Source organism: Anopheles arabiensis, chromosome 3 (assembly GCF_016920715.1).
Source record: "Anopheles arabiensis isolate DONGOLA chromosome 3, AaraD3, whole genome shotgun sequence".
In the NCBI taxonomy this organism is placed as follows: Eukaryota; Metazoa; Arthropoda; class Insecta; order Diptera; family Culicidae; genus Anopheles; species Anopheles arabiensis.
In genome coordinates, this window is record NC_053518.1 from 80,939,182 (window position 1) to 80,951,937 (window position 12,756).

Genomic DNA, 12,756 nt, shown 5'->3' on the forward strand with positions numbered 1-12,756 from the left:
TTTTTTTGATCTAGCTGCGTGTAATTGAGGCTCCAAAACCAAAATCTATTACAGCGATCGGAATTTAGTTAGTGCGCGCGCGTTTTTTTTTTCGGGTCGCATCGTTGACCTTCCGCGTTGGAAGCATACTTTGGGTGACAGGTCTGCAGTGTGCCTGTATGGCCGGGTGCCTGTGAGAGCGGATGACGCGCGTCGATCCGGTGACCAATACTAATGCGGTTCGTTCGCTGGGGCAGAAACGTCAAGCGAGGGTGATGAATATATCGCGAATTTGATGCGAAAAAAACGAAAAAAACTCTACGCGCACGGGGGGCGGTTGGAAGTGTCCCATGTGTGTGTTTGCGTGTAACTGTGTGCGTGTGTATGTGTGTTTACTTTCTGCCCAGTGTTCGATGAATGCCCCACAGCTCTAATAAAGTGTGGACAGGTGTATTCCTCTCTTTGTTAGTCGTTGCCTTTTTTGCTAATTTAATTCTAAACACCCGTTTATCATATGTTTTCGAGCTATTCGTTGCGCATTGCAAATATTCAAACAAATGCAGCTCCGTGCTATGTGTGTGTGTGTGCGCTCGGTGCTTTACTTCGATAAGCAAACATACGCGTTTGGTGAGTCAAAATTAAAACGCAAAAAAAATGGCAGAGGCCCCAAAACGTGGACCAAAGTTCCATCCCATGTTGTTAGGGGTTGTTAGGGAGGGGAGGGGGTGGCAGTAAGCAAAATTGTGCGGTGCACTTGTACGATATTTCTTCCACACACATGCAGAGGCGGTAAGGGAACACGTTAGGCAAAACGGTAGCAGATATTCGCATAGTGGTGGTAATTGTGAGGGGTTCGTTGTCTGCTTCTCTGCCATTTGTTTATCATTGCTACCAGATACGTATTGGAATACGTTTGTGATGATTTCTTAAGTCCGTTTTAATGTGTTGTTTTTTGGAGTGTTTTTGTTTTCCTTTTTTTGCTCATATTTTTTTATTTATTTTAGTTTAGTTTAGTTTAGTGTTTATATAATTGTTCTTTATTTGTTTTATTCTTCTAATCTCCTTATAATGGATTATATATATGAGAAAAAATATTAATACTAATTTTAATATATCCATTTTTTTTTCTATGTTACAGTATTAATTACTAGTACAGATTTAAAGTTATTATCTTGTTTTCTTGTAGTTTGATCATTTACGATTTTTTTACGGTAGCTTGTTGAAAATTAAATTGGAATTTATCATTTGTTGGAGTTATTAAAGTGGATGCTAGACATTTTAAAAATTTCTAGGAATTTACTACAAGATGGTATTTAATTCATTTTTTAAATGGCGCGTTATATCTAAAAGAATATAAATAATTATGTTGAAAGTTGTAAGCAAAAAGCATTGATAATATTGTAGAACAAAAAACTAGTTTTTAAAATACAAATGTTCTTACAATATACCATTAATGCTTTTTTTTCTTCTTCTTCCTTTTCCTTTTCTTCTTCTTCTACTACTTCTTCTGGTTCTTCTTCTTCTTCTTTTATTCTTCTTCTTCTGTTTCTTCTTCTTTTTGTTATTCTTCTTCTTGTTTTTCTTCTTTCTTCTTCTTCTTCTTTTTCTTCTTCTTCTTATTATTATTATTCCAAAACAGCATTATGTTAAAAATTGCTGCAACGATGTATATAAAACATAATAAATAATTAAGAAAAAATGCGAATAATTGTAATGTTTTCTTAATATTTTATATTTTTGAAGCTATTTTTATTTATTGTTTTGTTATGAATATCTTCACTTCATTGCTTTCAATTGCCTTCTAAACCTTATTCACAAGAAAATCCCACTGGTACACCCAGTGATCGCATTTTCCTCCAACCCGATGGAGTCACCTGGTGCTTCACCACGCCAGGCGATACAGTGCTCGCGGCTAATTTTCACCCCCGTACATGGTTTTCCCACTTTCACTGGCAGCCCATTGTTTCACTTTCATTACAGCTTTGCTCGCTGCCAGCCGCTGCCTTCCCCCTTCCCTTTCCCCTTTGGTGCATCCATCCGCCATAACACGATAAGCGTGAGCACTGCACATTTGCATTCGGACGATCGAGCAAACGCGGCCCATAGTGCAGCCTGAGCCACACTCAGGACGCTCTTTCTCTCTCTCTCTCTTTGTAGGTTTAATTTTTCCCCATCCACAACTACACGCACAAAGCCGGTTGCAATGACAAAAAAAAAAACAGTCACCCGGCAACTGTATGTAAAATGTGTTTCCCCTTTTTCTCGCTCACGCACACAAGTTCACGAAACAAAAAGATAAAAAAAAATGGACGAACAAGTTGAAGGTTGCATTTCGACAATTTGGCCCATGTATAAGGGAGGTTTTTTTCTTTCTTTCCTTCCTTTTGCACTCTCTCACCCGCATGCCCCACGCGTGGATGCACCAACGGTTTCGTTGGTTTGCGGGAAAAGAGCGCGTCCGACGCTCCCTCATTGTGTCTCTCAACTCAGTCAGTCAAAAGGATTCTCCGAAGAGAGGGACAAGTACAGCGAAAGAGAGACAGCGAGCGAGAGTGTGAGTCAAAAAGACCGGGACTCTCATCCCCCCAAATGCTCTCGCTGTCTCTTTCCTTTGCACACTCTGCAACGCTCTTACTGAATCTGCTCGCCCCAAGTATATATCGCTCCATCTCGCTCGTTGCCGAGTTGCAACCCCTCTGGAGCGAAAATCTCGGAAATCTCCCAGCCGTTGCTGAGAGAGAGAGAGAGAGAGAGTGCACGCACTGGCGAGCAGCAGCGCGGTTCCGCGAACCAGCTAAAATAGAAAACAGAGAAAACGCACTCAGTCTGTAATATGCTCTTTATCCGTTCGGCGGCACCAGCAGCAGCAGCAGCGGCCGCACTTGTGATCCCGGTGTGGAATTATTATTATTTTGTTATTCAAAAGTCTGGCCCTCCTTCCTTCCCCCAAACAAACCGCCATCTCCCGCCCCAAGCCCCCCATTTTACCGTTTAAAAGTTGGTTCCGCGCACTGCCTCGGTGTTTCGGTGTTTCGGCGGGGTTTCCGAAATTCGCGCGCGCGGCTCCGTGTTGCGTGCTACTGCTTGCAAGGGTGATGGTGGCTGCTCCGAGTGATTAACACTGAAAGGTTTACGTTCATCTTCAGGTGGCTCAAGTTCAGTTTTCGGGGTTTGAAATCATTAGTAGCTGCAACCCCCGTGCGGGAGCACAACTCCGGATAAGAGAAGGTTTCAGTGTGAAACGACTAATACACGGTACGTGCTAGTGTAGGAGCAGCTCCGAGGTGCTGCAACAGTCTAAAAGTGTACGGTGGCAGATTTGGGGCTGTGAGAGGTGTTTCCTTTTTTTAGTGGTACATTTTTTTTCTTCTCTTCAAAAGTGTTTTAGTGTAGACGTGTGGTAACCAAATCTTCTCCGCTTAAGTAGATTTGTGCGACCGTCGCGCTGCATTAGAAAAAATACTGAAGGGAATATGATGTGGTACCTGTCTGTCAGGCCCTTTCCGAGCTCCGCGTCGCAAACGTGCAAACCTTCCCTTCCTTGTGCTCAATTTCCTGTGAAAATCTGATGTCACGCACCTCGCGCACACCGTGTCTCTTCATCCCGTCTCCATGACGATTACGTCGGCGATCGACAAAATTCTTTTTTCCCTCCCCTAGGTGAGGGTTTTTTTTGCTTCTCTTGCTTCGTTCTTCGCTCCTCTGGCTCCTCTGGTCATCATCACCGTCATCATCACCGAAAAAAGAGAATCTCACACATATACGGAGCACGCCACTACTACTGCTAAACACACACACAAAAAAACGACACAAGAACGGCCACGACGAAACTAACACCACGTCGGAAACGGCGGGATGTTCCGCTTTTCCGTTTGATGGGCCGCGCGCGCGATTACACCACCGAGTCTCCGAAACGGTTCGCGGTACATGTGTGTGTGTGTGTGTCAGTGCCGGTGATATTCGGGGTTTTTTTTTGGGGAGGGTAACAGATATATATATTTTTCTCGAACGGTCACGGGGATGTAGGAGGTAAAAATGGTACGGCAGCCTTGTTTTCCGGCTGCTCTGCCACTTCGCTCTTGGATCCTCGACCGCTCTCTACACCTTCCAACATTCGACAAGCCGCGATGGATGCGAAGTGGCGTGCGTCGTGGCACGGCGTGTATGTGTGGGTGGAATGGGGAGCATGCAGGCAGAGAGGAATTGACACACAAAAAAATGACATTTTTCCCGCTTTGTCTTGTGTGCGGTCTGTCGGAAAGCTGAAGGAAGGTCTGACTGATGCATGGAGCGGTCGCACGAAACGTTAAATGATTGAGGGAGCGTTTGATAGTGCACGATTAGTGCTAGCTGCAAGAGTGGTAGCAGTAGTAGTATTAAGGGGTGTTGGTGAGATATTGCTAGGATTTCATCTTCTTGGACATAAAATAGAGTATTTTTTCCTATGTAACACATTCGTGTCTTTTGTCACAAGTACTTACAATGAGGCTAAGTGTAAACGTTACAAAATGGATTATTTAAATGCGTTACAGGGCGTTACGGTTCCGAGCATCTCTTATGCACTGGTGTGTGACTATTACTAATACCGTGTGTTTCTCTTTCTAGGTACTGCATCCTGCGGGACTGATTTTCGGCATGCATTAGTTCATCTAAAAGGCAAACAATTTGAAGAAAACAACAACAAGTTTAAACCCTTTCTGTGTGAACTTTGGAAATACGCACGGGGCTACGGAAAGCATGTGAAAGAGTGTGTTTTGAAGTGCTAAAGTTGTGTTGAAACCGAAATCTTCCAATTCTGCAACGCGCAACCAGTTACAGAAGCAACAGACACAGGCCGCACAAAATATGTAGAAGAGTGCAACCATCTGATACGATTTGTCATATTGTTTTGTTTTGTTTTTCCTTTTGCGCTCCGTTATTTTTTTATGATACAAAAACCCCAACCCAACAGTGTGTTAAGTTTTAGTGTGTGAAAACTCAAGTGACGGTGTGTGCTTCATCCGGAATTTTGCCTCTTCTTTTCTCACCCATGTTTGGCAGGACTTTAAAAAACGGGTGTAGCTTACCAAAATCGTTCAGTTAAACAGTCACTTACGCTCTGCAAACTGTATTTTCAAACCATAGAACAAGCACACACACACAGTGCCGGTATTAGCTGCTGTCAAAATTACAAGCTCGCAAGCTAACGTTTAACGCCCAGGGAACATTTTAAGTGAGGCATAGTTTACCAAAAAAAAATCAAAAAAAGAAGAAAAAAACCGCAACTAAAAATGGTGCCAACAACGGACAAAGTAATGCAAAAAGTATGAAACAATTTGCCCGGTACGATTAATTTGTCTCGCGCGGGTCAATCACCACCATCGCCACCGCCGCCAACGAGCTCAAGGACGAGGACAGAGCGCGCCCGTTTGCTAAAATTGGGAACCATTTAAAACTGCATTAACCCAGCGCTCGGGGGAGGAAATAGTTGCACTTTTTCGCAAACATCACCGATAACAGGGAAAAAAGAAGAAGCGCGCGTGTGTCCATTTGCTCCACTGCTGTGGATTTAACCAACGTTGCGCAAGTAATTAGAATGGCTGGCGGAAAATCTGGCACCGCTGGTGGAACTGCTGCCGCCCGGTGGTGGTGCTGCTGTCGTCGATGAACAGCCCGGCTCGCTATCCGCGAAGTTTCGCGCTTAGTGCGTCCTGCAGTGTGAAGCGCCCGCCGATCCAGAGCATAGCGTTTGACTCGGAGCACATCATCGGTGTGCTCTGACTGCGATCCGCGTCCGCGTCCGCTTTCAAACGTTCCAACCCAACAAAACGGTGCTGATAAGGTGTCTGTGTGCGTCTGAGTGTGATGAAGTGCGTGTGTGAGATGTTGTTTTAGTTTATTACTATTTTGTTCTGATTGAGTGTGATCAAGACTATAATTTGAGCAAAAGTCGGCAAGAAACAAGCGTTAGCGAGGGAAAGAGCAGAAATACAACTAACACATCGTTTATTACCGTTGCCGTTACCGCGCGTGCAGCCGTTTGGAGTGTTTTCCTGTTTGATTTTTGGCGTAACCTTTTACATTGTGGTAAGTTGTATGTTTTAGTAATGTTTGTTTTTGGTGTGAAATGAGGGTCATAAACGTGCGATTCGATGCAATGCGTTCAATTTAAATGTATTCGATAAAATGTACAACAAACGACTGTTATAAAATATTAACCATTACAATACTCACGATACCTGTAAAGTATTGTATCGATGTCATACAAAATATGGAAACTGTGCAATGATTTATCAGAAGCTTTGACTAGCCAAGCTGTCATTACGACACGACTGAGGCTAATTGCTGAAAAATAATCATAATGCAATATAATTAACCTCGAGCATGTTGAATTATAGTTTTTTGTTTCCTTGTGTTGATTTGATCTTGCAATAATTTGATGGTCGTTTTGCTATTCAGAATGAATTTCTTATTATTTGGCAATCATGTTACATACATTGTTTTTAATCGTCAGTCTTATTACGCCAATAATAACATTAATTTTCAAATATAATTTGAATTTGGCCCGGTTACAGGATTAAAACAAATTATAAGTTTAGGATACGTGCAGAGCATTTTTTAAAAGACAACGCCAATTCCTGGTGACTTTTAAGGGGAAAACTTAAAGAACTCATACCAGAATTTCAGAACTCATACCGATCCTGCGAATGATCCCGAACGCATGTCAATTCTGGAGTTTTGCAGATCTCATACTGACACTGGAACTTACTCCAATCCAGGCGTTAGAATTAGTCATAAACCTACACTGGTCCTGATCTTAACTCCTTACCGGTTCTATAACTGATCCTGACATCATACTGTTCATGGAATTGATCCCGAGCCTATACCAGGTTTGGAATTGATCTTGACTCTATATTGGTGCTGGAGCTGATCCCAGGCCCATACTGGTACTTGCTCCATATCGGACCTGAAACAGGCCCTGTTTTTAGGCCCTGATACTGTTCCCATTTTGATTTGGGCCCAAAAATAGTACCTGCATCTGTCTCAGTCATGGGACTATCCAATCCAGTGGTTTTCATTTTTCTTTTTTTGCATTAGAGAATCCCGCAGTATTGGGTTTCAACTTGAACGACTTAACAAAATGCCCGTCCTGGGTTCTAGTCTCATATGGACCATCGCTTTAAGCAAAGATTGACTATCCGGCTGCGTGGTTCTTAATAAGTCTTGTTAGCTTTTATTGTTGCAGTTTTTTTTGTGGAAATATTGTTGCGACATTTCCACACATCTGGACCTATATTGGCGGCCACCTAAAGTAGGACACCTATTTTCTGTTTTTGAAACTTCCTGAACAGTCCCTTTTGACCACTTTTTGGAAAACTTTTCTCGCACATTGTAGATGACATGCTTAAACTATGTTTCAGCTAAAAATTAGGACTTAAAAATGGAAATATCTCGAAAACCACGAAATACGTTAATCTATTGAATTCTGACTATAATTTCGGCGTTGCGTTTTCCATAACCAAAACGGTTGCCATTGTATGGATGTAAACTAAGCCAAAAGCATCCAAGCAACCGCTGGAGAACTTCGTTGGACCCAAAGCCTCTTCTCTAAAATATAAAAAGTAGAAGAAGATCAGCCTTTAATCAGAATTTTATTATAAAACACTATTTTCACAAAATTACCTCACTGCATGGAGTTTGCTGAAGTCTCCCCTTTCAACTCCAATGTTTCTTAAAAAGGTTTTTAAGAAGCATTTATTTTGAAGAATGTTCGTTCGTTCAACAAGTGTTAACTGAGATTTTTTTCGAGATGTTATGCGTTCGTCTTTGTGAGGAGATTGAACTCTTTTCACCCTTTTTTCTCGTGCCACCAGCAAAATGCGCTTCCCTCGATGTATATTCCCTCGCGCAGAAAAAAATACAAAAAATCGCCCGTCCATGCACGTGTGTGCACTTTTCGGGGGATGTCTTTGAAAACCGGATTTCTTCACTGTGTGCGTGTGTATGTTTTTTTGTTTGTGTCCGGTTTGCTCTCATAATCAGGTCTACCCAAATTCGGCCACAAGTTGCAAAACCAGAAATACGACTCTTTCAAATGGGTATGGGTCGTTTGATGTTTGGTTGCTTTTATCTATGCAAAAGAGCATTATTGAATTTAAAAAAAAAAAACAAACGACCGTACAATGATATTAGAAAGGAAATGACACACGAGCTGGAAGGAGAATGTGATGGTGGAGAAAATGGGGAGCTGATTTCTCGCCGTCGTTGTAGCGCATAGTTTGAAAATCATGATTCTCGACAAGTGCAAAATTTAATATTAAAATAAAACCCATACAGATCAGCTTGAAACTGCACTTTGGTGCAGCGAAACATTGGCAACGTAAATGACCTCTAAAAACGCATGCTTGTGCGGTATTTTTGTTTGCTGTGGAGGGGACACCCCGCTCCGCAAAGAACTGCAGATCGTATCAGAACCGCGCGGTAGCGCCCTGGGATTGACCAATGAAGAAGAGAAGAAATTAAGTAAGACGAACCAGCAGAAGCAGCAACAACGCACACACGAAAACGAAAAACCGCGCTATATGCACACGAAATTCGAGCGGGATTCGAGCTGCTACGGGTATGCCGAAAACACCAGCAACCGGTCTCCGGGGCGACCGGACCGGCCGTCCGTCCCGTCGCACGTCGGTGGCATCGGTGGGCCGCGTTGTCTTTTCGGTCGGCCGCGGTCGTTGGTTCTAGCGCGACGCGACGCGAAACCACCCCGAAAAGAGACGATAATTGCGGGCGCAGAGTGCAGAGCGCGCAAGAGTGTAAAGAGGAAGAAGCAGTAACTAGCAGCAGCAAAAAAAAAATATAACAACCTAATCGAAACAAATCTGCGAACACACGGCCAGGGCCCTGCTAGCGCGGGAGTTAGGCGGCGTGTGTGTGTGTGTGTGTCAGTGCACAATCGATGAGGGGTGAGTTGCAGAACACAAACAGACAGACAGGGGTGTGCGGGATGAAAGGGCAGCAGGAACGGATGGAACGGAATAATACAACAACGGACATTCAAAGTACGGAAACAAGTGGAAGCGAAGAGTCGCGCGCGCGTGTGTGTGTGTGCAGCAATAAAAGAGTAAAAACGGCCATGGAAGCGAAACGGCGAAGAACGCGGAATGCGCGCGCGTTCTTCCGCTGGCGAATTTTGCCCACACAATATCCGTGCCAAAACGCCGACCGTGCAATGGGGACTGGTGTGTGTGGGGGACGTTGGCAGACGCCGACTGGGGCGACTGGGCGGGAGGGCGTTGGCGAGTCAAGCAAGAGGGAGGGTTTGCCAAAAAAAAAAACAAAATTCGCGCACTACACACACGACGCAGCCCCACGCTAACTTAACCTGTCCGTGGATACCAGCTTGTTTCGTACGATACAAAGATCGATTCTGGTGTTTATGAATGCGGTTCTGGGTTTTTTTGGGGCCGCCGAGCAAGAGATTCACCGATGTGCTAGAGTGTGTCACAGTTTCTGGCGTGCTGTGTTGTTTTATAATGGTTTCCGGAGTTTTGTTATCCCAATGGACAAAGTATCTAAGGGGTTAGATAATATTACTACATAAGTACAAACGTTACACTTTTAGCACTCGCTCGTTATATCATATTTGCTGCAAGTCTCTCTTGCTCTTATCCAAATTGAAATTTCAGACAATTGCTTAACTTTAAAATGGAAATATTTCCTATATACCTGATACGATTGTCTCTTTTGTTGCAACTTAATTGCTAGTTTTGTCCACCAACTATGATGTACAATTTTCTTCTTTGTATACAGATGTTAGATGTTTTTATCCAAAATTGATCATATAAAGTCCTTTTTATTTTTCTGATCTTGTTTGTAAATAATTAGTATTCTGGCTGAAATTGGGGAATTTCTATTCAGATCTTATTGTCTTTAAACGTCCTTAGACGACGATACATTAACATTCGGGTAAAATACAGTCGTTGCCACCAAATTTTGACTCTGAGGCATCAATTTTTGACAGTGCACATATGTTTTTTACTCTTCCACACCTATATTTGTCTGTGATTCATTAATGTAAAATTCTTGTAGGAATTTTGATAATCTTGCAAGATATTTGAGTATATTTTTGACAATTGTAATTTTAAATCACATAAACAATACAAAAACTGTGTAATTTGATATTTTTATTGAGAAAATATTCAGAAATTTTCAGTTTCAGAAAAAAACGTTTAATTTTGTAAAGAAATCAATTGACTTTCAGTCAAAAATTGATGCCTTAGACACAAAAATTTAAGAACACTGTCAAAAATGTATGTCTTCGAGTTAACAATAGGTGAATTGGAGTCAAAATTTAGCAGGAACGACTGTAATTAACTATCTTTAGTCTTGACTCTTGGATTTGCCAAGTCTCTCTTGACGCTTGAATTCATGCAAGAGTTTTTTTTATCTTTCTCATTTCTCTTCAAAAAGTATTGTCATATAAAAATGACTTATTGTATCTAGTTTATTTCATTTTTTAATTACTTTGATTATATTTTTTTAATTCAATCATTACGTCGTGGTCGTCATGACTTTCTACTTTTTTCTTTCTGTTTATTTTCTCTATTTATTGATAAGATTTTATTTATTTAACTATTTGTCTGATTATCGCATTGATTTAGTATATTGATTTTCTATTGTTGCTGGCTTTATTTAAACTCTTTTTATTTACTAATGACACGTTTTACTTCATTAGCAGAGGTATCTTTTGCTTTCACTTACTGCTTCATGCTGAGTTATGGATAGCTTAATTTTTTAAAGAAAAATAATGCATTAGCATATACATTACAGTTTAATATTGTTTCTTTTCTTTAGTTTTATTGTGGTATGGTTGTATTTTCATGAATTTTGGGAAAATAATGTACTGTAGATTATACATATTGACTTTTATAAATTTATAAATTTATGGTAATTAATGAAACTTTAACAATGATTCTTAAAAATCTAACAATTTATTCGATTATTTTCATGAATTTTAAGAACACAGTATGTAATTAAAATAATGAGTTTTTAGAGCTATTCGCTCCCACAAACGAATGCTGTTCGTTTACTGTTTTGCACCATCTGGGTGCCAGAAACTTTTCAACCGATGGGTAAATTACACAACCAAACCTTCCAAAATAAAATAAAACACAAACGCCATCCGCACCCTCGCCCGCTACTACCCATTCCCTTGCTCTACCGCTGTTCCAGCAAAACCCTATGCATGTTTATGTGTTCTTTGCCATTTTTGCTTTGCATTTTTGGCTGTGTGTCTGTCTGTTTTGTTTGTCTGTGCGCTGTGCCCCGAAAATTCCTGGAAAAGACTGAGACGCTGTGCGCTGCGACTAGCGACAACATGTTCGGGGGGTGTATGTTGCATGGTGACCGACCAAATGGGGGGTGTACGATGCAGGGGGCTGGTGTGGGCCGGGGATGGTAAACATTTCGGTGTTTCGGTCGCTCACGCAACACGGAATCGTGCAACCCTCTACATGCGCGCCTGTTTTGTGCCTGTTTATTTTGCTCTTCAGCTTCGTGTGCGTGGTGCGCGAGAGTACTTCTTTCTTCCCCGTTCCGGCTAGTCCCACAACAACGCGAAGGATAAATGACCCCTATACTGCTGCTGGTGCTGCCGCCCGGTTAGAGGTCCAGCAGTTCCCCGCCAGCATCTTCCAACTTGCAAGCTGTGAAACCGATCGCGGAATTGAATTGTGGGTCTGCATTTGCTGAGAACAGACTGGCAACCCTGTTCTACGCTCTCGACAAACACAATTTTTTTTTTGACGGACAAGCAGACTAGCAAAATCATCAAATTTGCACATTAGATACGCGCCCAACACACACACACACACACACGCATGCAATCTTAGCGGTGGGGAGGAAAGAGAAGGGTGGGCTGTGTCGTGCGCTATGCCACGAGTACGATCGAACGCGCTCACGCCGACCGGCCACCCCATCCAGATGATTGCCATTTTGTGAAGGTCATGAACTTGAACGGCAGCGGGGTTGACGGTTGAGTGATTTGCTTTGTCTCGTTTTGTTATTTTGTTTTTTTGGCAAGCAATTTTGCAGCTTGCAGTATGCAATTACGGCATTTTCGGTGCATCGGTAACGGCGGTAACGTGGCAGTTTTCGGTGGGGAGGGCTACTAGAAAGGTATTTTCTGATGTTTTTTGTATGATTACAATAATAGATTCTTTTGGAGCAACTGTCAAATAAATGTAATTATTTAAATTACCCAATATTATTGTATTATTATGAGATATGATAAGGTAAGAACTGATGGAATCACTTCCCGGTAGTAATTATAATTTAGGGCGTATTCTGACAAATGGCACCACCAGTCGATATTCAACTAGCTTGTATACAGAGTTTGATATTTGGCAGCAGAAATTATGTCAATACACCATACGAAAACAAGCTGCAAACTAGCATCAGCAGGTGTCGAATTGAAAAAATGTCATCGAATTCTCCATCGCTCAAATGTTAGCTCGTGTGTTGTGTGTTTAGTAGTTGTGGTCGAATACTGCAGTATATTTATTTTGTTCCGAAAAGCTAACAACGGTTTAAAACGATGTCAAAAAATGGAGTAATAATATAATAACGGGTTTGAAACTCATATCCCAAAAACAAATTGATGTTGAGCTGTTCGACGCATAACTGTTTATAGTTGAAATCCAATGTGTTGTTGTCATTTTGTTTTCTATTTTTGTGGTCCTGTTTCCCAAATTGATATGTAAAACCGCCTATTGTTAAACATGAACTACACTAGGAAAG

General features: G+C 41.8%; 1 protein-coding gene across 8 annotated transcripts in view; it reads left to right on the forward strand.

Moving 5' to 3' along the window:
- The window catches only part of LOC120902622 (zinc finger protein 497), a 55,489-nt gene that overhangs the window by 240 nt on the left and 42,493 nt on the right, over window positions 1-12,756 (forward strand). For 5 of the 8 annotated variants that reach the window (XM_040311491.1, XM_040311497.1, XM_040311498.1 and 2 more), the window contains exons 1-2: window positions 2,818-3,234; window positions 4,585-6,045. The gene's annotated coding sequence lies outside the window, so the exon portion shown is untranslated. Of the gene's footprint in view, window positions 1-6; window positions 607-2,813; window positions 3,235-4,584; window positions 6,046-12,756 lie in introns of those variants that run through there. The other 3 variants (XM_040311495.1, XM_040311493.1, XM_040311492.1) reach the window with 3 other exon arrangements.